Source organism: Cyrtonyx montezumae, unplaced genomic scaffold (genome assembly GCF_038088225.1).
Source record: "Cyrtonyx montezumae isolate F1298 unplaced genomic scaffold, pur_monq_1.0 scaffold_0, whole genome shotgun sequence".
NCBI lineage: Eukaryota > Metazoa > Chordata > Aves > Galliformes > Odontophoridae > Cyrtonyx > Cyrtonyx montezumae.
In genome coordinates, this window is record NW_027071824.1 from 72,565 (window position 1) to 98,758 (window position 26,194).

The window sequence follows — 26,194 nt, forward strand, 5'->3', positions numbered from 1 at the left end:
AAACGCGACTCGATATGGGGATTTGCAGCAAATGATATACATGAGATCTGTGCAGGCCATCTGAAGCATCCTGGCTTGTTTGCTCCTGGAGCACCATGGCTAGAATGGGTGCTTGCCTCCAAGGGGCTGCCACCACCACGGCAGGAACTCATTTTGGCAGCCTTTGCTTTGCTGCTTCAAAAGCAGTGACACATTTCCAGCCATTGCTGCTCAGAGTTAAAAGCTTGTCATAACATGTCAGGTGGCGAGGCTGCAGCACGAGGCTGATGAGACAACTTTCAGTCCACTGCAAACAGCCTGCTCTGGGTGCTGAAGGGATGGAGAGCTGGCATCTGAGTACTGAAAAAAGGCTTTCTCTGCTTATGGCAGAATCTATCTCCCTCCTCTTGCCAGGGGATCCAGTTGGAAATTTGGACAAATTTTTATTTTAAAATGTATAATGACTTTTCTTGTTGGAAACATTGTCACAAGCTTCAGAGTTGAGCAATACTCCCAAAAGAAGAAAAGAAAGAACCTTGAACTCTTTGTTACAGAACAGAATAAGTATCTGCCAGGTGAGATCAGAACAAGGAGAAATGGCATTTCCCACACCCAAAGTACCTTAGAATTATTAGTTCTCTGGTAACTCTGGTTCACAAAGAGTAATGTTACTTCCAAATTCTCTCACGGGATGGCCAATTCCATAAGGGAGAGAAACAAAGATTCACAGACATTGCAGAAAAGGGTGCAGGAAGTCACAGAATCATAGAATGGCCTGGGATGGAAGGGGCCTCAAGGATCATCTAGTCCCAATCTCCAGACATGGGCAGAGCTGCCCCCCACCAGCTCAGGCTGCCCAGGGCCCATACAGCCTGGCCTGGAGTGCCTCCAGGGATGGGGCACCACAGCTCTCTGGGCAGCAGTGTCAGGGCCTCACCACCCTTTGAGTCCTTAGAGCCTCTTTAGAGGAGAATCAGGGCTGGTGCCCCTGATGATGATCAATGAAGGCATTGTAGCTTTACTTCGCTATAGTGCCTTCACCAATCCTTTCCCCTTCACAGCCTTTCCAGGGCAGTGCTTAGTTCCCGAGGGAGATATTCATGTATGTCAAGTCTGAAGATGAATGAAAGCACCGTCCAAGACTCTATTCTGTGTGATGCTTTGCCTGTGATCAGGGGTGATACAGGGCTTTCAGTAGTTCTCTGAAAAGAATAAAAAAACCCCAAACCAAACCAAACAACAACAACAGAACAACACAAAAAGTAAATGACAAAAATAATGTTAAATACATTGCAGATCAAGAACTGTTTCAGTAGCACAGCCCAAATGTGTGCTCAATAGATTATCCCAATTTCATCTTTAGGCAACTTCTTCACATACCAGCACTGATAAGGAAAAATCCTGTCAGAAGTGCCTTTTTTTCAATGCTCTGAGTGTCCAACTTTTTTTTTAATAAAATTCTACAGTCTGGAGAAATTGCCATTTCTGACCAGTGGAGAAACAAATGATGAAATATTCATGAGTTGTTGAGACTTTTCATCTTACTGAGGCAACAGCCAGCACTAAATTTGCATGATCTAACCAAAGAAGACATTTCAAGAGAAAAGTTCTTTACGTAGTGATTTTCACAATCTTTAGATATTGAAGTAAAAACAGCAAATTTCTGCCCTTGCATGTGCAGAGTCACACATTGCTTGAAGAGCATCCCACTACATTTTCTGAAGATGCCTGAATGGATCATCTGGACCACAGGAAATAAAGGAGGGTTAAAACACCGAACAAAACTGCACTGAAGTTAACAAGCCTAAGGTTCATAAACCCTGCAATAGAAGCTTGCAGAATCTTGCAGAATCTTTCTAGGCTCATCCAATAAAGCCCTATAGCACTTTGCTCTTCCCTTCCAAATCTCCATCTGTCTGAGCCAGCATCAGCATTAAATTTTGCATGGAAGCTTGCCAGATAAAATAGCTACTTCAGCTGGCTTTCAGTTACCCTTAGTTTCAGAGAGCTCTTTGAGGAATATGTTAAAATCTCTATCATTTTAAAACTAAACCCTACCTAAGTCAGAGATGGATAATGTCTTGTCTCAATGCACTTGGTACATCTTACAAAAGAGATAATTCATGTATGCTTTAATTTTATACAAGCAGTTAGTTTCCATCTGCATTCTGCTCTGTTCACCTCCTTCCATACTGAAAGCTGAAAACAATCTTGTTTCCTGGGATGTTTAAAAGATAATTTTGTCCAGCTTAATTGAGTACATCCCATTTCCCTCTGAATTGCCTCAAACTTTCCAGATATGGCAACCACACAAGTGGACTTGGCCCCCAGCCCTTGGCATGGGTGAGACTTTGGTACCCACATTCAGTCACTGACACAGCATGAGCTGGTGTGAGCATTGATTTCTAGCAGCTACTTTTACCTTATTTTTCAAACAACCTCTTTGAAATAGATCCTGTCCCTCAGCATGGCACAGGTGATATCATGTGTCCTTGAATGCTTACAGAAGTTCACTGAAATTTGGCACCTCATAGATTTGTTCTCATGAGGACAGATAAATTGTTATTAGTGAAAAAAATTTGCTCAGAAAGTAAATTCTCATATCCCTATTTGTTGCTATCTGTTCTTCTGGTGCTAGTCCAGATAGCTCCTTTTCTAAATAGGCTTTGTGAGGATCCATGTGAAGTTAGAGGATCTATTCCCAAAAGGGAACTTCATCTATTGCCATGCCGTAGCTGATGTTTATTGAATCTCCACAGCCCCCCATGCTGGGGTGGGCTTTCCAGGGAGCCCTTGGCCCTTGGAGAGGTCATCAGCCAAGTTACTCTAACACAGGCTGCCACTTCTCTTCAGCCTTATCTATGACCCAGTTACACCAACAACTGAGCAGGTACTATCTCCTCAGGTCCATGACAACGCTGTCCTTGCTAGGACAGGTAGCTGTCATGTAGGGCTGAATATAAATGACTGAATTTTCACTCTTCTAAAACTCACTTAAGCATTTTATCAGAGCAAGGACACACAGAATTACAGGGAGTTTGCATAGAAATGCAAGAAAACAAGGTTTGTATCTTTCAGGATTTACCAAACTCAACAGCATCTCCTTGAATTTATAGAGTAATGATTTTCACAGCAGTGAATTTTAATCGATGTTCTTTCTCTACTAATATGGGAAAACCTTTTCTTTCTGTATCCTTTATAGTTTGGATACGTGATTTTTGATCTACATTTTAATAATTAGTAGAATATAATTTCAAACAAAAAGTGCCAAGGAGGGTATTTACGTGACATGGTTCTGCCTCAGGCATTAATGAAACACAATACCACGCAGTGGGCACAGTTGTGTTGTATGTAATGGTACAAATTAAATCTATAATTATTTGCGGTATAACACAACTGCTGCAAAAGTAGTACAAATAGTGTTCCTGATAGGAAATGCTGCTGTTATGATAAGAAGTTGCTGCTAATGCCACTACGCATTACAATCAATTCTTGATGATACCATGTGAGCCAAGCTAATAAATTGGGAATTATATGCCTCCTGCACATTCCTTTTGATGTGAGGCAGGACTTGTTTTCTAATAAAGCAACAAATAATTCAGTTGGAAAAATAGTCCAGATAACAAAGCAAAAAAAATCCCCAAACAGCACCTCCCATGGAAAAAAACTTCTGCCACTCTGCTACAAATGGAAAGAGAACAGAGAGGGTTCATAAAATACTCAGCCCCAGCACTGGTAACAACCTCCAAAACCAAGATCCGGAGCACTCATCCCTGCTGAACGAGTAGTGATGTGAAAAGCAGAACTTTGGCTATCATGTGCAAGGTGGGGGGCTCTACTTCCTACCACTTGCTGCATGCCTGTGCCTCCCAAAATGTTCCACCATGAGATGGTTCAGCAGGACTGGAAAAGGCTGGGAAATGTGAGTCATCGGACCGAATAAACAGTGCAAATTAAACAGAGAAGTTGCACAGGCTCCCAAATAAACCGCCAGTGCTGACTGTGAAGGGAGCATTAGCAACTCTCCTGTGATAGATTCGTAGGAGAGATGAAGGCTAATGTAAGCCTCACAATTTGCTACAGGAGAAATTGGAGAAATCACTCAATCGAGGCAGGGATTAAGCTAGCGAGAGAGCTCAAGGAGAGAGGAGAAGATTAAAACTTGGGGCTGAGTGAGTAATGCCCAATAAATGTATTCAAATGAATCTTTTCTACAGAGGCACTGCCAGGGCTTCCATCACATTGCAATCTTTAATGCACTTGCTCCACTGGAAGGAAGGCAGTGCTGCTATTTCTATCTCTTGTTTGGGGAATGGAAACACAGCAAGATTAAACAACTTGCTCAAGGTGACCCAAAAAGTCTATTGCAGAACAGAAGAATGAAGTCAAGAATGTCAGGTCTCAGCACAGCCAGGGGACTGTCACCCCACCTATGGCCAGTGTAGCTCTGAGGGAGGCTTTGACTCCTCATGCTTGTCCTGCAGCTTGTTACCATGGGCTTGCTACTGCCTTAATGCCCACAGCAGGAGATGCAACCAGTAGAACCACCTGCAATAATGGGCGTGCTGAGGCTGCTGTAGGAGTGGAAGCAGTACCAGGGGACTTGCTTACCTGGTGACTTTATTTGCATTTATGTTGACTCTATTTGAATCCTACACGGATACCTAGGGCTCACCACTGCAGAACTGGATCCTCACCCATCAGGGTCTTTGTTTGCAGTGAGCTTCAGGGAAGCCTCTTCCTTGTTCCTTGAAGCAGGTGGAGATTTGTGACTTAGCTCCTAAAGCTATTTGATTTTAATGTAAGTGAATTTACTCAGAGCTACCAGAAATTACACTACTACTTTGAGCATGGCCACTAGACAGTGCACTGGTAGTCAGTTCACTGGTGATATACATCACTGAGGGCAGACAACAGACTAAATCTGATTTTTAGAACCACAGACATAGTGGTTGGGATTGCTGGTAAGTATGTGTTTCCTGGGCCTGATCCAGCAAAGCTCAGCTAAGTAAAGTTGGGAGAAATGAACCCCAAATGAAATGTTCCCACTTCACACCTGCAGGATCCTGCTTTCAAATAGGTAGGAGTGAGAAGTTGTGTAGTTTGCTTCCTAAGCCTCAGATTTTGCAAGATGAGCATGTGATATTTATTTTGTATTTAAATTTACTGGACCCAATTTCCAACTCCACTACACTCTAGATAAGTATTTCCCTCTTTTCCAATGGGTGGCAGATGAGGTCTCATCCTTCACAAATGGAGCTGCCTGCTGGCTTGTTAATGTATCCCCAGACCCAATGGGTGCTGCAGCATCTGCCACCATCTATCCCTGGGCTGCTCACCAAGGAGCCATGTCCCACCACAGCCAGCACCTGTGCCTGAGTGAATGCATTGGTAAATAATTTATATGGGCATGATTTACATGCTAGATTAGCTTTGCTTTTAATTGCAGGCAGAATATTTTACCACAAAGAGCTGTGCCTGGAGCCGGTTTGATTAACTACAGAAAGAAAAACATTTAGTAGCATAAAACTGAACTAACACAAAGTCAATATGTATTAAAGGATTTGAAGGGCTTCTACTTTTTGTTGTTTTTTTTTTTTTCTTCTGCTAAACACATTTCATGAACAGCAGGGAAGACAAAATTCTGATTCAGTGCTAGTTATGTTTTTTTTTTTCCTTGCTGCTCTGCTTCAAGCCAACCTTGGGGTCCTACAATCTGCTTTTTTTTTTTCCCTCTGGAGGATAAATAAGTGATGCGAAGACTGGACTCATTCTCAGTCTAACTTACCTCCATTACATAAAGCTTTGAAAAATGGCATCAACTTGCAGACTTTTGACCCATTTGGCAAGGACTCTATCCAGCTGCCCCAGGAGCTGGTTCTATGCAGGAAAATTAAGGTAAATTCTGGGCTGTTTGCAGCAGCTACATCAAAAAATGTATATGCATTGCATAAAAAATTAACGAAGCCTCTGTGGTATATTAGGAACAAACCCTGAGTAACTGCATGTATGAGCACCATCTATTGGCTGCATTATTGCTTACAGGGTGCAAAATGCATCCTGTTTTCAACAAAACTCCATCTCTGCTGCATTACGTAAGAGACAGCCCTAACATCTGGGACCTGGTGCAGGACAAAGAGCAGGGCAGAGGCCAGCAGGGAGCTTCGGTGTGGCAGCACTGGTCACAAGGCTCTCGGATGGGGGACAGAAGTTCTCCACTGGGGGTCATGCTAGTGATGCCCTGAGGACTAGCCTGCTTGCTGCTCCAATTAAGGATGCTCCATTACCCTCTTTTCCTGTAGGAATAATCTATTTTGGCCTCAGAAGCCTGAGATAATTAACTCCAAATAAGATTTTGGGAGCAATAGAGGTGTTTGGCTGCTACTTCTGCTCTATCATTTTAAGAACAAAGAGATACAAATCCACAGTAATTTAGAATCTGACTTTCCAATTAAGGATTTGACGTGTTTTTATGCCTTTGAAGTGACAATATTTGTCAGGCTGTTTGTTCAGTGCATTGTCTGCATGTGCAGTTACACAGGAATTGGTTTAATTAAGGTTAATTGGTGCATAATTAGAGCTGCTGCCAACACAAAAGAATGGCTGCAGACCAGGGAGAGAGTCGATTTCTATCCAGCTCCAAAGGACAAATAGAATCAAGTAGATATTACAGCTGAGCAGTAAAAATCTAAACTGTTTCATATTTAACGCTGCTTTTTGTAAACCAATATGACTAACTGCTTGGCAGTGCTTTCCACAGAGCTCATAGTCCTGTACCAGTAAATGGAGCATTTTTCATGGTGGAAGATGTTTGCACTACTAAATCTTCGCACTTGGACACTGTGCTTTGCCATTGCATAGATTTGCAGAATACAATCCAGGGAAGAAAGGCAGAAGCAAAAGGGAAACATTATCTCTGAAGAAGCAGCTGTGATTTATTGCACAATGAACTCACCTGGCACTGCGGCTCTGGCAGGAGGCTGGTGGGAGAAACATTCCTAGGAAGCACTGCTACCAGCGTTTGTAAGGCAAGCACAATGCAGTCCTCATGTCAGTACTTGGTTGCTGCAAGATCATAGAATCATTAAGGCTTGAAAAGACCTCTAAGATCGTCACATCCAACCATTAGTCCATCACTACCACGCTCACTAAACTGCGTCCCTCAGTGCCACATCTCCACCTGAACCTCCCCTCGTGCAACTTGAGGCCATTCCCTCTCATCACTGCTACCCAAGAAAAGAGGCTGGCCCCCACCTCACTGCATCCTCCCTTCAGGCAGATGTAGAGAGAGCTATAACATCTTCCCTGAGCACTCCTCCAGACTGAACAATCCCAGCTCCCTCCACCACTCCCTGTCACATCTGTGCTCCAGACCCTTTAGTTTTGTTGGCATTCTCTGGACACACCTCAGGGCCTCAATGTTTTTCTTATAGTGCACTACAGAAGATTGGACACAGTACTCAAGGTGCAATCACCTTCCTTGTGTCATCATTAACCTTTCCTCCCCAAAAGGACTGAAGAGTTTCCACGAGGAAAAGTGTCCAACCCCATAAACATGAGCCTTCCTATCCCCATGGCACACAAACTTCCATCCATAGCTTCATCTTCTACCTCATATACAAGTCCAGCACAAAGCTAAGAGCAAAGCCACTTTCAGACCAGCCCAAAGGTGCAGTCAGTACTAAAGCTTAAAAAGTGATACATTATGCATTAAAAAAGAGTGAGAAGAAAAGAAAAAGGACTGCATGCCTGAGGTAGTGTCACATTATACAGGTGGATTCAGTTTGTTAAGGTGCAGGGAATAGCTAAAAGGAGCAGCTTCCAAGGGGCACAATGATGAAATCACATTGCAAAGGGAATCAAAGGGCTTGTACATGCATGAACTAGGGAAGCAGCCTCACTCAAGCTACAGGTTACACAGTGAAAATGTAAATGGGCAAATATGCCTTTGCAAATGTACAAGTGTGGTAACCCACATTTTTGTGTTTTATCTTCGTGCTGGGACTTTTCTTCATGCATGTTCTGCTTTTTAACTTCAAGCAATTACAGCAACCACAGAGCTGCAAGCGTCAGCACCAAAATCACTGGAAAACACCATAGGAGTGCAATGACCTACTCTGGAGCACAGACAAAGTTATTTATCCCAAGCCATGAAGAACATGATTTGGCAGAGCGAATTCATTAGACTGTGAGCATGGTCATCCTCTGTGCCCAGACCAGCCCCAGACTGCTTTCCAAATGATCTGACCACACAAAGGATTCATGATTTTCACAGCTTTGCTGTAAGAAGCACTTTAGCATCTTGGGAACTGAGTGATGAGCTAGTTTCTCTAATAAGAGCCAGGGAATGTCAGGAAGGACAGCTTCTCAGAGCTGGAGAAATCTTTGAGTCAGAATGGAAAAGGTGAAATGAGCTGTTCTTGAAGAGATGGAGCCAATTGACCAAATGGCACAAATGATCTACACTGGTGAATAGGCTGGTGCCAGGCAGTCAGAATCCCGAAGGAGAAGTCCCCTCCACTCATAACTTCAGGCAACAAAAAACTTCTTGTTTCTTTCAAAGACAGTATGGCAGAGACAACATTCTCTGGGAAGCTGGAGGGGGCAGGGAGGAACTGGCTGGTCACCAAGGGAATGGAAAAGGCCTGCTCACTCTCAGGTAAAAAAATTAAAATGAGGTTTCCCTCCATTCCTGAAGGCCAGCCTCACTTTGCAATGAACCTAGTGGTTTTTCAATGCAGCCACTTATTATCATAATTAGTGAGAATCTTCTGCCTATAAATTCAAGAGAACTGTCATGCAGGAATAGGACAAGCAGGTAGACTGCTCCTCATTCTCTTGCTTTACATCTTCTCAGCACTTTCTCTTCTCTCCTAAAAGAAGCTGCTCAAGGGAGCAGTAAAACTGGGCTGCATTCAACTCTTGCAATAGATTTAATTTTTCAAAAGATGTTTTGCATCAGTTCATTTTCCGGGTGAGTATTGGTGTTTGATGCACTCTGCTGACTGAACTCCATCTCAAACAAGTTTGCAAGGAGAGATATTTGTTATCAGACTCAGGAATACAATGGAACAAGCAAGCAGGTGACAAAGTGAATTTGCAGAACCAGAGGGTCTTCTTTAAATGCTAGTGACTTATTGGTCATCTTGCTTATTAATTGCAGTCAATAATACACTTCTAGCAAATTTGTAAATATAACTCCACAGAAGACTGCTTGGCGTTAATTGTCTCCTTACACAGCCTTGCACCAAGCTTTATAATTAATAAAAGTGTTAAAAACAGAACATGGAATAAATGAAAAGATTATTACAACTTTTATAATGAAATACATGCTAGGCCATAATTCAAAGCACCAGCTAAAATTTGCTTGCCTATTGTGGGGAAAATAACTCCCAATGATAGTACTCCACAAATAGTATAGGGGATGGTATATTTTAAGTAGTTCTATATAAACAGTATATCTATATAAACAGTATACAGATAATACAAAAGAGAAGATTGCTCACCTTTATGATAACAAGGCTCACAGGGGACTCCACGTGGGAGGAATCTCCAAGAAGAGATCCTTCCCTGGTGGTGGTCAGCCCTTAAATGGGGTTTGGGAGAGGTGGAGCCAGGCTCCACCCCTTCCACTCACACAGGTATATCACCTTCACCTGTGCCCCCATGGCTGACTCGGTGCTCACCTCAGGTGACCAATCAGTGGTTCAGGCCGTGATTCAGCAGTTCCCATACACCTATTAAAAAGAAAACGTGCTTCAGCCCATTGCGTTGAGGCAGTATTTGTGGGAGAGGGTGAAGAAAATGGGATCAGGAAATAGAAACAAGTGAAAGGGGAAGTTTAAGACAAAGCTGTGTATACTGACACTGTTTATGGATGTCTGGTTAGCCAAAGAGTTTCTTTTAAGTGCAAGGGTCAAAAAATGAAAACATAAAAAACATACACACACAAAAAAAATGGAAACCAAGATTCATGGCTACAAGCAGAGTAGTAATTTTTGAGGCCTATGGTCCCTATTGTGTCACAGCACTGCCCTTTCTCCTGGTGTTCTCACAGCCTCTCGTGACCCCTTTGGCTTTTCCAAGGTGGGGCTGATCCTCAGGGCATAAAGCATTTCCACTCAGGTCTTAATGTTCTCCTCTACCATCTGCAGAAGATGGGAGCCAGAGCAAAGCTCTCAGCCCAGATGGCCCCACTGGCGGTGTCTGAGACTAGTCAGGACCAGCTCTACTGCTGCTTGATGTAAAAAAAAGGCAGCAGACCCCCTTATGTTTCCAAGGATAGCATTGTTTTCAAGACATAGCAAACTGTGGTTCCTTTTACTACGAAGGAATAATCATGCTGCAGAAATTTTCACTGGATTGCACTATAACATGCACACTGGGGCTTTTCTCATGTACACCTTGATTTCTTGTTTAAGGATGCTGATTGTAGCTTAGAGACACGATGCTGCCACAGCTGAAAAGTGCTGCTTGCAGTGCTGACAAGTTGGAATTGTGTCTTGAGAGGAATTATCTTCTGGGGACACTGCTGGTATAAAGCAGGCAATTACTCAAGGTTATAACACATTACTTGTATTTCACCGTTCTAGATTTTGTTAAGAAAAGATATCATGGACCCTGAGAATGTCGTGTGTCCTTAACATGATTTACATGCTAGATTAGCTTTGCTTTTAATTGCAGGCAGAATATTTTACCACAAAGAGCTGTGCCTGGAGCCGGTTTGATTAACTACAGAAAGAAAAGCATTAAGTAGCATAAAACTGAACCACCACAAACCCAATACATATTATGGACTTGAAGGGTTTCTAATTTTATTTTTTTCCTAAACACATCTCATGAAAAGCAGGGGAGCTTTTCAAAATTCTGACAAACTTGGAATCCTGACAAATTTGGGGGGAGGGATGGGATTCCTTTGTATTAAAGACTGTTTTGATGTTGAAGAACTTGGGGTTGGGAATGATAAAGTTGAGTGTCTATGGGTAAGGATCAGAGGGAAGGCCTGTAGGGGCAACATCTTGGTGGGTGTCTGTTATAGACCACCTAATCAGGATGAAGTGAAGGATGAGGCTTTCTATGGGCAGCCTGTGGAAGTCACACAATTGCCAGCACTTGTTCTCATGGGAGACTTCAACTTTCCTGATATATGTTGGAAATAAATATAACATAGTGCAGAGGAAGCAGTCCAAGAGGTTTCTAGAGTGTGTGGAAGATAGCTTCCTTATGCAGCTGGTGTGCCCTGTTAGACCTGCTCTTCACTATCAGTGAAGGATTGGTGGGAGATACAAAGGTTGGGGACTGCTTTGGGCAGAAACTGTAGAATTCTCTATTCTTGGAGATGTCAGAAGGGTGACCAGCAAAACTGCTGTCTTGAACTTCAAGAGGGCGGACTTTGACCTGTTCAGGATGCTTGTTGCAAGGATCTCTTGGGAGTTGTTTCTTAAGGATGAAGGAGTCTGGGAAGCCTGGACACTACTCAGGATGGAAATCTTCAAGGCACAAGAACAGGCTGTTCCTGAATGCTGTAAGGCAAACCATAGGAGAAGAAGACAGTGTGGATGAGCCAGGAACTATCGTTGAAACTCTGGACGGAAAAGAGTCTATGTCCTCTGGAAGAAGGGATGGGCTACTTGGGGAGGTTACAAGGAATTTGCTGAGATATGCAAGGAGGAAGTTAGAAAGGCAAAAGCCCGACTTGAACTCAGACTGGCCACTGCGGTAAAAGAGAATAAGAAATCCTTTTACAAATATATCAGTGGTAGGAGAAGAATCAAGGAGAATTTCCATCCTTTACTTGATGCAGTGGGGAATGTGACCACTGAGGATAAGCAGAAGGTTGAGGTCCTCAGCGCCTTCTTTATGCCTTGCCTTTAATAGGCAGCTTCAACCTTTGTTTCACCTTATTTTCCCAAAGGGGAATGTCTTGCTTGAGTACCAGCAAGGTGAACCACGTACAGGGTCTGTGCATACAGACAGAGGGGCAGCTAACTGATTTCTGGGCACAGATGCCCTTTGTCATATGGATAGCCAAATGCATGAGAACTTTTAGCTTGCTCTTAGCACAAGGGGGATATCCTGCTGGTAACACTTCTGTTTCCATATATCACAAGGCATTTTGTTTACAAGGAAGCTCAAAGCAGAGCCCAGCTGATGCTGATGAAGAGGCTCCCAGGTTCAGCATGGCTGGGACCAACCCACAGTCCTGCAGTGACCCCAGGGGGAAGAGAATTGACTAAGACACTGTGTGCCATTGGCTTACAGGTATCTGCAGTGGAGAGTGTGACAGATTTTATTAGTGCTTAATTAAGACAGATAGCAGGAGACTTCCCTTGGCTAATCTGCTGCCATGAACTTGCTCCTACTCTATTTCAAAATGAGTGTGGAAGGTGCTGTGTTGAGCACTGCTGTGAGCTGCTCTCATCTGGAGAAGTCAGCACAATCCTAGCTAGGCCTGGAGACTACCTCTCCCAGGGATCCTGCCCTTAAAAGATGATAAGGCAGTAGGTGCACTGCTAGTGCACATTTATTAGAGAGAATTAAGTGGAAGGGAGCAGCTCCTCCTGGCCAGCTGCCCAAACCCTCCCAAAGGGCAGACTGCAGCTGGGGAGCGAGCATCAAGGCTTCAGCCAACACTCATGGCTGCTTTGCCCTCTTATTTCCGGTTAGGTGGCTCTGGGGATGGCTAACACTGTGCAGCATTTGCTGGGTGGCTTTAGAAACCTCAAAAAAAAAAAAAAAACCTGTTTGTCATTTACACGCAAAAGAAAAAATAAACCAGAGACATCTCAGCGGAAGCTCATTCAGTACACAGAGCCTGCCTGTCCTCCAGCACAGGCAGCACCATTCACAGGGGGAGCAGGGCCACCCCCAAACAAAGGCAGTTGCCCCCAGGGACATGAGCCTCCTTCCAGTAGCACCGGGCAGGAGGGACATCAAGTCTTAAATAAACACTGCCTATCCCTGCTCCCTGTGGAGTGCATGAAGTAAATGGAGGACTACTTGCCAGGGCTCCTTTACAAGGATTATGGAAGAAAGAAACAGTAACAAAGATGACTAAAGAGTGAGCATTTGTTCTCACACTGCAAACTGTAACATCCCAACTTTATAGCCCAGGTGTGGCCACACCATCCAATGAGTCAGCCACACAAGTACACTGGCCACAGGAGCAACGTGTTTCACCTTCCTTGAGAGCAATCATAATTACTTTCTTTTTTTCCTAAAAGGAAAACATGCAAATGGAAACCCACTGAAATGTAGCCCAGAAATCACACTGAGTCCAAAGATACTGCTGACACTTGTACGTATTCCTAATCCTTCACCTAGCACCTAACTTGCTCATGTAAGCAAAGCACCATGCAGATGTGTCAGATAAAGGCCAGCTGTTAATCTGGCTGATGTTAACTGGTACATGCATCTGTGCAAACCCTGCTCTGGTTGCTACCTGCTCACTAGGTGTGTGTTCAGTGCTTTGAACATGGTCAAGGTACCAGATTACTTCCAGTCTCTCATGAAGATGCCCATATGCTACAGCTGATGTGCTGTACAGCTAGGGGTACATAAATCTACACACAGAAAACCCACTGGAAGAGCAGTCTGGTAGGAACATGACTGGTGAATACCAGAAGATTGGCCAGCAGTGCAATGTCTTGTGCTAGAGGTTTTTTTTCTAATGACTTTGTTTTTTATTCTTTTGTTGTTTTTAGGTGAAGTAGATATTTCAGTAATTTTCCATGACTACAGATCCAGATTCCCCCCAGATAAATCAGATCCCTCCATCTCTAGACAGACTTTGTCTCATGGACAACGAACACCACCTTATCAGATCGCGCACTTCTGATGACATCACGCTGAAGGCCAATCTTCTCAGTAGTCTTTCTCTGATACTGCCCCCTGCTTTCATCTTATAACTGCAAAGCATTTTACAAGCAGAAATCAGATTTCACAACACCCCTAAATGCAATCATTATTAATACAGTTTTCAAAGCCCTCATTGCTGTCAGTTGAGCAATTTTCCCCAACATTTTGTCACATTTCATCACAACAGTTATGCTTCATTGCAGAGTCTCTAAACATCCATTGCCATAAAATAGAGAAAAAGCATTTGATTCTGTTACTCTCTTTAAAGAGACTTTGTCATCCATTACTGAGTTACAGGTAAAAGCTTTCTCTAACATTGCTGGTGTGTGGTTTGAAACCAATGATTTTGTTTTCATTCTGAATCAAGTCACATGAGAGATGTTCTGTTGGTGTGCAAATACAGATTATATTAAAGTAGCAATAGAAAAGAAACATTTCTCCTATCTGAATCAAGGTGCATGTTACTTGTGCACATGGATTTGAAACAATGGTCATGGAAAAATGGATGCTCTCTTTTTCTGAGAGTTTTTTCCTCCCTTAAAATAACTCAGAGACTTCAATGAGAATTTCTGACTGCTGTCAGTCCACTCCAAAAGGCTCTTTGTGAAAACTGTCAAAAAAATATACAATTTTTCATCTTTTTTCTCATGCCCTACCATACTAGAGCAGAAGTTTTCCCACTGCATGCTAACAGCAGGAATTGTGCTACATTCCTTCCCCAGACTCTCTGTCTGCCTTACTCATCCGGGAAGGGTCTGTGCTGTACCTAACAGCAGCACATCTTATTTCTCTTTTCCCTTAGGTATTATAATACTTAGCCTGATTAACACTTTTTGCATGATTAGCATGCTAAAGAAGGAGGGCAGTTGTTATTGTCGCATTCATGTGGGTACAAATAAATCTATCTATTTAGTAGCCACAAGAAAGCAGAGCCTTTTCAGGCTGTCTTTTTTCTTTTTCTCTACCTGTTTACCAAGCGAAGCTCAAATTAAAAAAAAAAAAAACAACACAAAACAACACATGAATACTGATCCTTTTGCTTCCCTCCTACAATTTCAGTTATTGTTCTCCTACTTCTGCCTAATTAACAGCTTCTGGTTATGCATTAAAACAAAAAAACAGGCACTGATGCTAATTATGGACATTGCATTGCCAGGATAAAATAAGAACCTTTAAGAAGTAAAAAAGTTCTGTTAAGGACAGGCATTACTTGCTTTAGCAGTTTATATCCAAAAGTGCCAGATTTTGTCAGCACCACTGAAAGGAATCATGGGGATAATGCTCAGCAAGCTGCAAGTAATGCATTCAGCCTTTGGGATTCATGTAGCAGTCAAAAATAAAAGGAAAATGCAGCTACCGCAGCCCAGCTCAGCTATGCCACTGCACGAGGCAAACTCTTCACACACAGAGATGCAGCTCAGGACTTCAGCACTTGCAGTTTTTTGACACACACAGTGTCTATATAACTATTCCAAAGGATGCCCTATGCCCAGACATGGAACTCAGAGATAACGAGATGTCCAGAGGCTGACACCAGCATGTGTGCCCACACTTTGGAAACCATGAACATACTCCAGGGACATCTCTGCAGCTGATGGGACAGGAACCAGGCAGACCTGGCCCTTACTGTCCTGGTGATCACTCAAGGAGAGGTGAAATGGCCAAAGCAAGGCTCTGCCTTGACCAATTTGCAAAGCCAACTGCTCAAGGCTGTGTCAAAACCACTGGCATAACACAGGTCTGCCCTCAGGTTTCCTGAAACAGTGAGCACTGCTCCCACTTCTCTTCCCTGCTGTCGACAAATATCATTTTATAAAAATAACAACCCACTCCCAAGTCAGAAGAATAACGTTTCCTTGAATCGCTGTAATTAAAATGTAAACATCCTCTCATTGTGCTTCCACCATGTATGTCACACAAATAGCCCTCACCGGTGTTACATAAGGAATTCCATGCAGACACACTGGGATTTTTGCAAAACACTGACAGTCATATTTGAAGCCACTCAATATTTCTTGATACATCCCTCTCTCCTGATAATACAACACGACAGCCACAATCAGGTAATTATTATTTTTGCAGCAGTGTCAGGTTTACTGCTTAGTGGTGTGGAATGAAACAGCATTTGCTGTGTTCATTTTCTCTATATGGCATTTTTAAATCAAGGTTTTATACGTTCTGCACCATTATGTCCTCCCAGGGCTGGCAACAGCTGGAGCCCAAAGAAGTGTTGAATCAGTGTTAGGATGCCCAGACTCCCAGCTGGCCAACGGTATCAGCACTCCTCAGAGAATCTTTAAAATGGGACCTTTTCCAACCGTGAATAGTCCCAAGTAGTGATTTCCCTCCAAATCTGCAGTCTAGGATGGCCGATTCCTCACCTCTATGCAATGTGTTAGAATGTTTCTGCAATCATTTTTTTTAATTTTTTTATTTTTTGAGTTGCAGTTCTAACTGAATCTTTTGTTCTGGAGGGAGGGGAGCTAAATTAAAGCAGAGCTAATTGCTTTTAGAAGTCTGTTTCACTTGAATCGAAGTGGAAAATTTAATTTAATTTGGAAAGCATTAAAATTAAATGCTTTCCTAGGTTTTGTTCTTCCCCCAAACAAAGCGAATGTGCAGAAATCCACCCAAAATTATAGGTGTTTCTGTTGTCCTCAGATTACAATTTTAAACTCAGATGAGAAAATTCCCCAGTTCCACATCCCTCCATAGTAGTACTGCAACAGTAACACTGGCGAAGCAGTTATGTGTCTACAACCCCTCAGGGCCCCATTTCATAGCACGGCTAGGAGATCAGTATATCTGAACATGGGTGTGCAGGATTACAGAGATTATTAGTTTGGGATCATTTTCCACAAGTAGTTGTGGTTTGGAGTCCTACACACTGTCCTTATTTGGGTTATGAGTTTTGTCAGCTCTGATAAACTGCATAAAAAGATCATCTCAGTAAAACTGATAAGAAATTAGACCCTTCCATGTTCAAAGACAACTAGCATCTTGCTCCAGCAGCAAATAGGGCTGACAGTGCAATATAAAGTTATGTGCCTTGCCTTAACCAAATTCTCCTTATAGGGAAAAATACTGTTCACAAAGAGGATATGTAGCAGATTGCTCAAAAAAAAAAAAATCATAAAACTAGACCGCTGGCTGGCAAACACTTATCTGAACAGCTGTTCCTCACAGTTTCCATTACTCTCTCTGGTTAGGCAAGGAAGAGCACAAGACAACACACTGCCTGGAAAAGCCTAAAGAACCTAACTTGTGTTTCTGTAGCGATTGTATAGATATAAGGCTGTCTGCCATTTTGTAAATGTCAATGCTTTTCCAAAGCTGCTGGTTTGGTCGCTGTTTGACTTGAAATACAGAAAATAAAAGGAAAACAAAACTAAAGTAAAGTAAACTAAACAAAAAAAGAGTGGTACCCTACTTATTCTATTAACAAGGCAATCACAGCAGAAGTTGAGATACTGTTATTAGAGACGTTACATTTTTGAAATTAAAATTCATGCAAATTGTATTAACTGATTAAAAATCAACTACAAAAAGCATATTTTTTCACTGAAATTCATTGCCACTTCTTAATGCTATTTCTGTCTGGCAGAAGGAGAAATAGCACAGGAAAGCAGAGCTGTGCTCACACTATTATTGTTCATTTTTTGTGTTCTCACATGCATAAGGCAGAGTATAACCCAACACTCTTGAACCTCAGCAATAATCTGATTAAGGGATCATCACATATTTCCCCCCCCCTCCCTTTTTTTTTTTTTTATTTGGCATATTTGATTTTGAAAACCCAATGATGGATTATAAATTCACACCAGGGTTACCAAGCTATTCCAGAGTGTCTACAGAAAGCGGGTGAATTCGTTTTACACCTTCTCCCACAGTATGTTCTCTAGCAGCTAACACCATCGGTTGTCACTAACAACGCCAGCAATAGACTGAAATTCACCTTCAGAGAATGGGTGACAGCACGGCCCCATGCCTTGAGGTGCAGTTTCTCCTTGTGCTACTTGCAACTATGAATTTCATGTCAAACATTCACACCTCGTTTTTTACTGAATAAAGCAGGTTAAAAAGATGACAGTAGAAAGTAGTCCTTCTCATGTCCTTTTGAATTTTTCAAAAGCACGGTTTGACTGCTTATGAGTTTTCCTCCCCACACCTTTTCCTTTTCTGCAGCTATTCTTACCTGGAAATGGGTGGCAGAGAGAGGTGTTGGAAGAGGTAGGAGAAAAGAGTTCAGAGCCTACATCTCCATTGATTAACAACCGAACATTTTAATAAGGCTGAAAACAAACAAGCAAACAAAAGATAAAGTTATTTTTAATCCCTTCTGGAACAAACACATATTTCCAGAAGTCTGGTGAAAATCTCAACAAGTCAATTCTCATCTAAAATCCTCCAGCCACTCACTATCATTCCGATTTGAGAACTGCAGTAGAAACTCAAGGTTGCCTGATGCATGAATCTTTTTTTGGCATTGCTCATTGTTGTTACAGACTGTAAAGTGCAGAAGACCTCGGACTGAGACTTCCTTTCCCTCCCCTTAATAACTGTATTATGTTGTCATTCAGCCTCACAGCAGGGATGCCAAAGTCTCCTTTGAATTACTGGCATGTCAGAAGCTCTGTTACCACATGCTGCTTTCCGAAGGAAAAATACCCTCCAAAACCCATCAAAGTGTACATTTCCTTTGATGTGGACAACATTTCCAGACCCTTATTTCAGTGACAGATTAAGTCATTTGAGCAATGAACTCTGACATGAGTATTTATACCTCAGTCCCTTTTTTTCTATATACTTGTTCACTTTCTTCCTCATCAATGTTGCCGACATTATCAAAATGTCTTGATGCATTAGAGAGCATCATAGCCACAGAGTACTTATTCTGGCCCCCTCCTCAACAAGTTCCTTCCAAAATTACCTATGAGAGAAGCGTGGCCAGGTTTGGCTCTGGCTGAGGAAAGGAGACGGCTGGGAGATGGGGAGCCAGGACAAAGTGTGCTCATCCATCGCCGGACTAAAAGCACATCTGTAAGTCATAGCCATTTATAATGGACTCCTGAAAAAATAAATCTTGGGCTTCCAGTTTCCTGGAGCTGTACCTCCCACAGCAAAATAGCAGTGTGCTGTCTTTGCCAAGGTAAAAGCAAGTGGGATGCCTCTCTTGACCATACAGCACCGTGCAAAGAAAACTTTCCCTCTTTCCACATACAGGAATGACACCCGGGTTCACAGGGACTGCAAAAATAGCTTCACTCTTTCTTCTATCATTTATTCTCCAGGGAGTTGCTGTTAAAAATATTTTGCTTTTGAAGTATCTGCATAGATTAGCTGCAGACAAGCTGCTGACCACAAGGGCACGCACAAACATTCTGCCTGCTGTCCACTCACTTTGCATTTGTTCCAAAAATGTGCAGCTCCAGAGCTCAACATGGGGTGAGTGGTTCATACAAATCCCAATCTCCAAGCTGAATTCAGTCAAATTGCTCCCTTTCACCTTCCATATCACATACACTGTTATGAAGATAAAGGTATGCAGAAGCCCATGTGTACCCAGGAGGTTGGCAAACTTTCCTTCAAGGTGAATCTGCTTTGCTTAGATCTGTTTGGGAATGGCCTGCTTGAGATTTCTTTTTTAATGAAGATTAAAGAGTGGTGATCAGATGCAGTGGCTCTTGCAAACATCCGTGTATCAGCATTTCCTGAAAAACTATTTAGTGCTTTTCTGCCAATCAGCACTACAGTTTAGAAAACAAGGGATGTGCCATTCAAAAGACTAAAATCATCTTGACCATCCACCTGGTAACATCATTCCCCTACCAATATCGGCAGAACATTTTTTTCCCAAAGAATTTTTTTTAAAGGGGAACAGAAATACCTGGAAACATTTTCTTATGAAATTCACTTTTCAGCCCCAGACCCAAGCACTGAGTTTGTTGAAAACATCAGATCATATTGGGATCCAAATTGTCCCCTCAGATAGTGCCGCAAACACTTTTTGCTGCCTGATGTTGAGCACAAATCCTGTTTCCAGAGCCCTGCACAGCTGTGTCCTGTAACAACAGGACAGCCCTCCTCTCCCCAAGGGGCACCTGGTTATCAAGAAGCAGTCTCAGACCTAGGTGAAGCATAGGGACAGGGAAGCCTTAGTGCAAAAACTGGGAGGTTTTTGGGGCAAGCTGCTTCACCACTCAGCTTTTCTCAATGGTAAAACAAGTTGAGCAAATTCTGAGCTCCTTCTGCAAAGAGCTGAATTACAGCCATAAATTCAAGATTATAGACACAAGAAAACAACTGGCTGGGCTTTCTGTGTGCTCCAAGCTATGAAATAAATATTTTGCTAACCTGAAGCTGAAGTAATTCTCTTTACATCAAATATTTATTTGTTTCAAATAAAGTAGTTTGTAAGACATTCTGGCTGCAGGGAAGAGGACAAGATGCTCAAGTTCACTGCCTCTTTCCTGCTGCCCTGCTCCCTCCTGGGCATGAGGCAGAGGCTGCCATGGCAAGCACTCGGTGTGGCAAGGCCTCCCTCGCTGGGCTTGGGCCAGTCTCCTGCTAGCAGCTGGATTATCATTCAGAGGGCCCTGTCACACAGAGCAGAGCTCAGCGCTGCCCTCCGCTCCCTGTGAGGAGCTGCAGCCGCCATGAGGCCTTCCCTCAGCTCCTCTGCTCTGCGCTGAGCAAACACAGCGGCCTCCATGCTCCTCACACACATTGTCCTCCAGATCCTTTTCCATCTTTGCAGTCCTCCTTTGGATGCTCAGTAATAGCTTCATGTCCTTCTGTATTGTGGCACCCAGACTGCGCGTAGTACTCAAGACGAGGCTGCACAGCTCAGTGTGGAGTGGGACAATCCCTTCCCTCGCTTCCCCCTTTCACTTGAGAGAGCTACCCAACCTCTCGCTGGGAACAGGGCACATGTCTGCAAACACAGTGCCAAGCAAGAATTAAGCAGTCTTATTCCATCACGCCCTGAGGAAAAGATACCTTTGAGCACTGGGCTGAAACATATGGCAAACGCTGAGCTGTGACAGCAGTGAGGTGTCTGGGAGAAGAGACACGACAAGCCTTACATCCATAAACAGCTCTGAAGCCATGCAGGCGTCGGTCAGTGCAAATCCTGCACGCTTTGTCTGTTTGACAGCCCCATCCCACGGTGTCAGCACAGCTCTTCCATACAGCACTGCCCAATCAGTAAATGCCCCAGCAAAAAGAGAGCAGGGGTCTTCCTGCAGTGGTTGCTGAGTGCTGACCTGCATCTGCACACAGCCTGTGCTCTGCAAGCACACGCCTATATCTGAAAACATGAAAAAAAGTGGCTTAGGAAATGCCTTCTGTAAATGGACTAAACACATAATTGCACTTGGCATACGGGGAACAAGAGAGGCTAAAATTAAAGGTCTACCAACTTTTCAGTATGGAGTGTACAAGCAGCTATAGGCTGGAACTTGGAATTCAGTGCCCATTTTTCGATTACAAATATGCCAAATGAACCCAGCAGTCTGCTGTTGGAGATGCTTTTCCCACCCTCGTCTAAGTGTGAAGAGCTGCCAGCCTGTATTTAGAGGTGCACTGCCTCAGTGCTGCAGACTTGCAGCTGACCCCTCGATGATTTTAACATAGCTTTAGCAGTGTGAAAACAGAGCTATGGGCTAAGGATGTCCTGTTGAAGGAAAAGAGCAGTGAATTCCTCCTCAGTGCAATATAGGCATGCAGTGGCTGAATCTGAAATATTTTTTCTCTGATTTTATAGTGCCGTCTTTGTTAAACTGACAAGCTGTTATGTGGAAATAAACATGCAGCTCATCTGTCTGTCTGTCCTGGGCACTGAACCCACCAGGCGGGTTCTCAGCAGAGCTGGCACCTGCAGAAATCTGCCACGTGAAGTGGTGGGTGAGAAGAAAGTGTGAAGGAAAGGCTTGCGGCCGAAGGAGCTTCAACAAATCACATCCCTGACTCTGCTGGTACTCTTCCCTCAGGCTGTCCCTGTCCTCTGGAGGAAAATCTCTCAAAACTGGATTTGGGCTTAGCCATCCATAACTCTTTGCTTTTCTGCATAAGGTCTGATTTGGGTGGTGTTTTCTGGAGCCAGGAGTTGAACTCAATAGTCCTTACAGGTCCCTTCCAAATCAGGATATTCTATGATTCTATTATACATATAATATATACCCCATTTACTGGCAGAGGGCTTTCTGTGGTGCTGTTTCTCTTACGCAGTGAGTTTTCCAGTTGCTATGGCTGTAAACAGCCAGAGAAGCAGGGCTCATAGGAACAAAAACATGCTACTTAGTGGTAGCTTAATGCAGTGTTTCAAAGCAGTCTATTATTCTGACAGAGATCTCAAGGGCTCCAGCACAAAGTTCAGATATTGGACTTCAAGCCTAGACGCAAACATTTTGAATTCGGTAAAAGGAAATTTTTTCCTGCAAGATTTGAGCAGGAATAAATGCCTCAGTGTGTTCAGCTGGTGAGAAATCTGCAGTCAGTTTAAGTTCATCAGGCTTAAAACTGGGGAAAAAAAAAACAAAAACAAAAACAAAAAATCACAGAAAATAGGGCATATAGCAGACCCTTACTTTCTCCTGACAATTTCTTTGATGTTCCTCCAAAAGGTGGGGTGGGACCTTTCTGTCCAAAATCCACCAGGAACTAAATTCACCTTCAGGAGTCCTGTCTGAGACATGGAGGTGTTCCCTGGCAGGGAGTTCGGATGGATTTTCCCAGGGAAGTTCATATTGATGTTAAACACCTGAGCTAAACTCGGGGCCTCTCTTGAAAGCAGCAACCAGAAGCTGCCAGCAGAGACAGCAGGAAGGAGCATGAGATACCACATTACCTGCCCAAGAAGGGGTAAGGGCTTGAGCTCATTTGTCTTGCTTTAGATAGCTGGCAAAACTAACTACTCTAGGTTGACATAAATCAAAATGGGAGTTTCAGCTCACAAAGAAAACAAATCTCAGAGCCTCACGATGAGGTAGGAAGCACTTTCATCTGACCCACAAAAACACCTTCTGGGGTGCAGTATTTTGCTCAAAAAGCAAAATTTTTTTTCAGTGAGCAGCAGCAGCTCGTGGATAATTGCTTTAAAATGCTACCTGATCTACCTGGATACATTTTTCAGCTCCTTTCCTTCTCCTGTGCCGATTCTTCTCATTCACAGTGGTCTGGTTACGACTCAGGGAACAGCAGGCATCCTGCATTTCTATTTGTGCAAAGCTGAATTTGTATGTCAGCAATTTGTTACTGTTACCTCCTGCTGCATGATAGGGACAATTTCTGCAGAATGACAGCAAAGTAATCTCTCACTGCATACACATCAGATTAAAAACCTGATAATCCTGTCTCTAAAGACTGCCAGGCAAGAGGTAGAAGGAGACAATGATCGCTCTGGGCTCCAGTGATTAACTCACCATTTACCTGCAGGTTGTTAGTAGCTCATTAACACAAATCTTATCATTACCAGGTGGGATTCCACTCCCTGCCATGGCAGAATGCCCTTTAGAGAGCACAGCAGTAAAATCACAAAAACCCCTGACACTTGAAAGGGTGAAAGCTGTGGGAAGCACACAAAAATAAAGTAATTGGCCCTATATGTGTGCAAAACTTGGCTAGCAGAAGCTCAAAACTGTGTATCCACACTGGGAAGTCAGAGCTAGCACCACTTCTGCACTCTCCAGCAACACCATGGATTTCAGGCAGAAGGAAGCAAAACTATTTTTCTTTTTTAGCGTGGAACGATAAAATATGGAAGCTTTAAATAACTTTTACCCACCCTTTGAGCTATCCCAAAGACAGTTGCAAAGAAAATGACAAGAGAATTGTTGATAACTCCCCATGTTTTTAGGTAAGAGAAGCTGTGAAGCTTTGAACGGGAGCCTGTCCGAGAGTGCCACCTTCTGACAAAGCTCTCCAACTGCAAATCCCCAAACTCGCAAGTCTTGCAGCTTTCGGCCGGACCTCGCTCTCCGGGATGCTCAGAGGGAAGCACAAGTTCCGCTCCCAGAAGACCCCAAGGCGCGGATGAAGCCTTTGCCAAGCTCTTTGGAAACCGGACAGCGGCTTGCCCTTTCCCTGAACCCAAGGAGCACTGCAAACCTCGTTTTGCCAACATGCAGGTGCTGCCTTAGGAGCTGGCAGGAGCTTTCCAGCAGCTCTCCTGGCTGCCTGGCTGGCAGGGGATGGGACATCCTGAGTTACCACAGCAAGACAGCAAGGGCAGTGGTCCTTACTGGAATGTGAGTATTGTTGTCCAGTGCTTGGCTCTGCTCTTTCTCCTAAGCAGAGCCTGCAGTGTGCTTAAAACTGGACTGTTTAAGAGGGGGAAAAATAGGTTAGCCAAGAGCTGTTTCCCTCTTTCCCTCCCCCCCCCCCGACTTATCTGATGTTTTTGCTTGCTTTGCCTCTTTCTGATTTCCTTGTCCTAAGAAAACATCTGCCTTTGGCCTTGTAAGGGGAACGTTTATGTAATGCTTGAAAAAAAAAAATATCAAGAAAGTGAGAGCCAAGTTTTCAAAGCCTTATCCAAGGAGACACGGTATCGCAGCTTCTCCATCCCCACTGCCCACTCCATCAAGCCAGCACCACTGCTCCTCCATTTTGTCCCCAGATCTGCCTGGAGAAGCATGGTTACTTTGGTGTTCCGTTGTTCTGCCTTTCCTGCAGAGGTTCTTCCAGAGCAGTTACACTTTGATGGAAAGGGCCTTCCTATCCTGCAGGTTGTGTGACATCTCATACAAGCTGCATAGCCTTGCTCCAGCTGGGGAGGGTTGATTTGTTCCACTGTCCTTGCTGTCCCAGGGGAAAAACAGCTCTGCTGTGCTGGGAGAACGCTGTCACTTCCATGCAACAGCTTGCATCCAAGCTTTCCAATGGCATTTAGGCACCTAAACTAGCTTGCACTGAACCTAATAAAACTGGGCATGCAGAGATTTCTGCTTCTGAGGCTGCAAAGAATGAGAAATCATCTGTGGGAGAGAAGTGCAATAGGTCGTTTGCTTTTCAGTAGCAATTGCATGGCACAAGATTTCATTGTAGGGAAACAGCCATCAGAGCATGCTGGCCAAGGCCCAGGATGTAGATTAAAAACTCTGCTGGCCTTCCCCAGGTGAGCCTCTTGTAACAATTCAGGTAAAGCAGTTATCCTCACCGTTTCTTGGAGTGATCACAGGACAGCACCACCAGGAAAATTACCAACAGGAGCTGGTAAATTCTTATTTATGAAGGAAGAAATGCACTGATGACAATATTGTTCCAGTATAGAATTACAGAGTCATGAAGGTTGGAAAAGGCCACTAAGGTTATCTAATCCAGTGCATCCCCACCATGCCCACTAACCCAAGTCCCTCAGTTTCACACTTACACAGCTCTTGAAAACCTCCAGGGATGGTGACTGTTAAGCAATAAATATCAGGAAACAAAACATTAAAACCAAACAAATGGCTTTGAATACTTTTTAAAATTTAAAAATTAAAAGCAATATTTTTCACACTGACGTAGAAATAGAATTTGCCAGGGACAATATCAGCTTTTTTTTTTTTTTTTTAGCAGAACCATAGAAACCTACAGTGGGAATTTGATAGGATGAGCCACTCTGAAGTGAGTGCAGACTTGCATATGAGGCAAGTCAGGTCCTCTACATCAGAGATCTAACTAGGGCAAACCAAGCTAGGTCATCACAAATGGCAAAATAACAACAGACACATTGAGGACATGCCTTGAGAATATCACCAATACAACTTGCATGTCAAATAACAGTATGGATGCAACCCCAAAAGCATTAAGCAAAGCAACAGACAAGTTGTCCAAATGTTATATCATGGCAATCGAAAGCTTAAATAGAAGAGGACAGCATCAAAATAATTAGCAAGCAATACTGAATGCCCTATGTACTTGAAGGTGGGGTGGGAAGATGGTGAAGAAAGAGAAGATGAGTGATCCCTACAATTTTCAGTGGGCAGATCCCATGCAGAATTATATTCCTACAATCGAATGCACATTTCCTACCTGAGTGTGTTCTGTGTTTGGGAGGATTTTTTGGATGAATGTTCTGGACAGGGAAATTTAACCTTGAGAATAAATAGATAAATAAGATTTCAAGAAACAAATATAAACGTTAATACCCAAATAAATCAGTTGGGTATGTTAAGCATAGCCAACAAATAAAAGCATTCTAGAGTTTTTGATTAGCATCATTGCATACAGCACTCGAATCACAATCCCTTTGGACGAGTGCATTGTGTCAGACAGTAGTTCTGGGGTCAAATCTTGTCACCAAACGCTCCTTGTCACAGTTTACTGATCCTTTTAAATGGTTTTACATACACATTTTAATTACCTTGACTTTCAG

At 43.2% G+C, this 26,194-nt stretch overlaps 1 long non-coding RNA gene across 1 annotated transcript in view; it reads right to left on the reverse strand.

The window, feature by feature from the left end:
- The window catches only part of LOC136048407 (uncharacterized), a 54,809-nt gene extending 31,408 nt beyond the window's left edge, over window positions 1–23,401 (reverse strand). Inside the window, exon 1 of the long non-coding RNA XR_010622170.1 lies at window positions 23,387–23,401. This is a non-coding gene — a long non-coding RNA (uncharacterized LOC136048407). The remainder of the gene's footprint in view (window positions 1–23,386) is intronic.
- Between the last annotated feature and the right edge of the window lie 2,793 nt (window positions 23,402–26,194).